Source organism: Priapulus caudatus, unplaced genomic scaffold (assembly GCF_000485595.1).
Source record: "Priapulus caudatus unplaced genomic scaffold, Priapulus_caudatus-5.0.1 Scaffold157, whole genome shotgun sequence".
NCBI classification, from domain to species: Eukaryota; Metazoa; Priapulida; class Priapulimorpha; order Priapulimorphida; family Priapulidae; genus Priapulus; species Priapulus caudatus.
Genome location: NW_014577218.1, coordinates 5,463 through 10,431, shown reverse-complemented (window position 1 = coordinate 10,431; position 4,969 = coordinate 5,463). Strand labels below are relative to the sequence as shown.

The window sequence follows — 4,969 nt, the reverse complement described above, 5'->3', positions numbered from 1 at the left end:
TCGCGGATGGTATCGCCCACGACCAGTCAAGCATGGAAAAACTTTTGCAGGTAAATGGCCGTATTTCAGCCGAAACTTTTTCAACCCTCGAGGCACAAAATGTGAATTTACGCTTATATAATACACGCGCACGCGTGCGTGCGACCATACCCGCGTGTGCGCATCCGTTAGTATGTGTGTATGCGTGTTTGTGTGACTATAAAAACGCGTATTATAGCCGTATAATCATATTTTGTGCTTTGGGGCGTGAAAAAGTTGAGGCTGAAAACCAGCCATTTGCCTGGCTAACTTTTCACCGTGCACTTGATGCCGTGGGCGATAGTCGCGATACTATCAGGAGTCTATCAATAGAATCTATTGATATACTCCTGATACTATCCGCGAGAGGGGGAGGGGGATACCGAGGGAAAGGGAGTGAGAGGGTAGGAGGAAAGAAAGAGGGCGCGTACGCGTCCGTTCGTATGTGTGTATATGTGTTTGTGTGACTGTAAAAACGCGTATTATAGCCGTATATCCAGATTTTGTGCTTTGTGGAGGGTGAAAAAGTTTGGGCTGAAAAATGCATATATAGTTCATATATAAAAAACCAGGAGATGGCGCTTTCGGTAATTTCTAAAATGGCGTGTATTTTGTGATATTTGAGTGACGATACAAGCATTGTTTCTACCAAATTCTAGCTGTATGATACTCGGTATGAAAAGTGGAGAGACTTTAAACATTCCATAGTTACGAGGTAAGCTTCCTCCACAGCACTATGAATAGTATGATAAAGTTAGCATTACTAGTTACTACACTTGGTCAGGCAATGCCAATCATGCAATGGCTACCAGGCTAGATTTAAGTTTTAAGGAAATTAGCGTTTTAAGTTATGTAAAATAACAACTGACACTTTTTCATCGACCAACAACTACACACATTATGTGTGGACACCTAAAGTTGAGAGAGAAGAGAAGGCATAAGACAAATACAGAAAGAGAGAGAGAGAGAGCGAGAGTCAAAAGAGACCAAGAGAGAAATACAGTGGGCGATGGAGCACAGGAAATAGATGAAAGAGAGATAGCAGAGATTGAGACAGAAAAACAAGAGAGTAAGTTAGAGAACAGGGAGCATGGGTATGAAGGAGAGAAAGGTGAGAGTATGAGAGGGAAGCAGCGATAATGGGCGGCGGCATGTGCATGTATAAGTAGGAACGATAAGCTATGTTCCTTGCTAATCCACTTCTATGATTTACAGGCTGCGCCATGTACAAACGATCTCACATGTGAAGGGTGCTACTATAAGGAAAACAACTGGAGAGACATCTTGGTAGACATCTTGCAGCGATGGGCACACATATTGGGGTGTGCTGGGACTTGTTCGCTGCAGTCGGAGCTAAGATGATATTTTTGTTCAAGTAATTCAACACCTAATTACACATAATAAATACAACACTGGTGAGAAGGAGAGCAAGACATAGTCAAAGAATTACTGCCATATAGAAGATAATTCATAACCAGAAAGCCCAGAACACCAGCATCTTTCTCCAGTAAAGTAATGCCAGGTGTCCCAAAAACAAGGAAGCGTGGAAAAGGAACTCTCAGAGAAAAATCTCTGATAATAGGTAATGTTTTTCTTAAGTTGAATGAATCTGGTACAAATAATGCAGTCAGTTGCAATGTATAATTACCTCCGCCCAACGGAGTTGGAGGAGGTTATGTTTTCGCTCTCGTGTGTTAGTGTGTTCGTGTGTTTGCACGATCGATATTAGCGCGGCGGTCGATCAATATCACCCAGCGAGCCAGCGAGTCAGCGAGCCCAGCGAGCCAGCTCGTAACACATACATGTTACATGGGAGCGTGTACATGTCAGTACGCTGGCGTATATCGTGGGTTATTCGTGTGTTCGTGAGTCGTATGGCGTATGTCGTTGGCGGAGGTATGCACTCCGTGAGTGCACTTTGTCTAGTTTAACATGTGTTTGTCTTGAAAGTACTGTATGGAATATATGGGCAATTCCAGCATAACGGACATGACAGTCGTACAGTTTTCTTAACATTAACTACACAGTAAGATCAAATTTGAAGAATGAAATCTTGTTATATTTTGCAGTGGCGTAGCCAGGATTTTTAACAGGGGGGGGCAAAAACAGCGAACTGCGCAAAATAGTGGATGACTTAATATTTTAATGGTTCCTCCGCCTCCCTCTCCACACCCTACGCTCCCCCACCTCTCAGCTCTGCAATCTTTGTTTTGGGCACCATGCAAAAAAGCGACATTTTTGTTCGTTGTTCTCTGCTCCCAAAATACGTAACTGTTCAGTGGCTTGAACATTTTGAAAATGTAGATTGCAGGAGATGGTATTTGAGGCACTTTTGAGTACATGTACACAGCCTTTATTCTGACTATGGCAATTCTCTTTTTAGTAGAACAATTCTTATTTTTTTTATATTTTATTTTCGGATTAACAGGGGGGCAATGGCCCCCTTTGCCCCCCCCCCCCCGTAACTACGCCACTGATATTTTGTGAATCGGTAACATTCGACAGTCACGGATGTACATGACAAATTATGTGATATTTCACTGAACAGTTGCTCAGAGATTGGACATTTTATTTCCCATGATGGACATGACAGAAAATTGACAAGGGTTATCACTGTACTGTACACATGAAAACTCTGTGAGCTTCATGGCTATATCTTTCCAGTTTTTGTCTAATTCAAATCTTTGAATAACCCACTACACCAGGAACACAACTGTAAATGTATTTAGGCAACCATCTTTCATTAAAAAATGGTGTGTAACGGTCATGACACTTTCTGCGTAACAGACATGACAGTTTGTTTACTTTGTTCAAGCTATCATACTTTCTTCTGAATGAATTATGCTTTCATGTATAGTAAGAAAACAGGAGTCTGATTCATATGACATGCAATGCAAGTGAATTTTTTGAACTACTTACTAACCTCAGATATGGTACTATACTACTACATGATTGGCTAATTTATATTCCTAAAATAGCATGTCAAAGATGTGTACCTCGATTTTTTTTAAATGTGTTATCAGTGAGCCTCAGCATCTGCGTTATGATGAAAGTCAGTATGACTTAATTTTTTTTAAAGCAATCTATAAGAAACTAGGCAATTAATGTTTTTACTTGAGTGAACATTTTTTGTGGAATTTTCCATATACTTATCTTAATAATTTGTATTATTTGCAGTTGCTGTTTATATGTCTTCATATGTCAGCCATGGGAATCTCAAGTTAGCTTGTCTGAATCTGATATCAAATGATCAGGTGGAAACTGCTATAGCGTCCACATATCTCAGAAGACGATGTACGCCATTGTCCAGCTAAAATCATATGGAGGCAGATCTATCTATCGACTCACTACACGGCTTGAAATGTCACTAATCCGGAACATCGTCTCTCGAGTGGGAACCTCAATGGGCAGAATTTCATCACCAGTCGGGAAGAATGAAGAGTATTGCTCAGTTCTAATACCAGCTAGTTGCATGCAACATCATGCTTAGCCTCCAACCCTAAGCTTCCTCTGCCACCCTTAGCTACAGGGTGTCCTTGGGCAAGGCATAGCACCTGTTTAGCCTCCCGTGCCAGGGTTACGGTGAAGATGTCTAATGTAGTGGAGATGTGCAAGTGACTGAACACAGCATTGACCTAATTGGAGGGAAGAACAAACATAGCTAAAGGAGTGCTGCTCTGCTAGATAATCTGTGCATCGAAGAAGGTAAATAACACCAACATCTTTCTCCAACTAAATATCTGCTAGCGACCCAAGGAAGATGGAGAAGACTTGTTTTTTTAGATACTACAGCACAAGCAAAAATAATTCAGTGAATTGCAATATATAGATCTATATAAACGTGTTTGTATCAAATTCAGTGATCAATGTAAGACGTTATCTGGTTGGCAGAACCAAACGTTTTTCACCAATTTCAACCAACTCTATACATGTTCTGCCACTTTGAAGGTATCTGTTTTCAGATAGAGGGTGGATAATTGGTGCCAGTGTGTTGAGTTGTGAGGCTAGGATTGGAGCAAGTTGTCTTTTCCCCCATTCACTCCATGCACGCTTATCATTTAGACTAGCAATACACAGTGAGTAGTTCCTGTCCATATCTTAGGAAAAAGCGTGTCTTGTGGGCATGTTGTAAGGAGCAGCATGTAGTGAGAGAGTATGAGAGAGAGGGATACCGATAGGGATCAGATGTATACATATATATGTGTGCGTGTGTGAAAGTATGCATACGTGCGTTCATGCATGTGTTGTGTGACGAGAAAGGGAGAAAGGGAGAAAGGGAGTTTTTTGTTGTTTATCAAAATTTCCTATTTTATGGTTTTATCAAATTAATTTGGTCTGTCTGAACTGTTATAGTTGGAATCGGAAATAAGGAATGTGAATTATAAGAAATATCCATAAATGTGTTGACTGAAATGATCTGTTATAATGCCTCCTAACGGGTTGCTCATTAACTTAATAATCTCGCATGTAATCATTGCATTTTTGTCTTTACTGTTGTTACAGAGCAAGGAACCAGGAAGGAACCAGAACAAGGAACCAGGACAAGGAACCAGGACTTCAAACTCACTTCTGTTGAGAAGCTGTGTAACACTGCCACACCCACGGATCAGCACACGCCCACAACGAGCCACCAAATCGTGTAAAAGGACATTTGTGCAGACATAGACACATCAAGCTGACGGGAGGCGTGAGTGCAGAAATCGTTGAAGCCAAGACTGTTATTGCAACGACGCACTACGTTAATGTGAAGCTGCCTTGTAATGTATCCGTGTGTTGTTAATTGAATCCAGAGTAGTTTTTCATAGAGTTCGTTTTTAGACGTCAGCAGTTCAATGTTTGAAGTATTTGACTGGCATATTTAATGACAAAGATGCCAGGGGGGTGAGACAACACCTTGGCTGGTCAGAGCATGGGAAATCACACCTCCCCCCTCCCAAGAGCGTGGGAGTTA

The 4,969-nt window shown here is 41.3% G+C and overlaps 1 long non-coding RNA gene across 1 annotated transcript; it reads left to right on the top strand.

The window, feature by feature from the left end:
• The first annotated feature begins 442 nt into the window (after nt 1-442).
• On the top strand, nt 443-4,958 carry LOC106806387. The gene is made up of 5 exons (XR_001393538.1): nt 443-733; nt 1,234-1,600; nt 3,196-3,723; nt 3,981-4,094; nt 4,522-4,958. It is a non-coding gene; the product is annotated as an uncharacterized LOC106806387 (long non-coding RNA).
• The last annotated feature ends 11 nt before the right edge of the window (nt 4,959-4,969 follow it).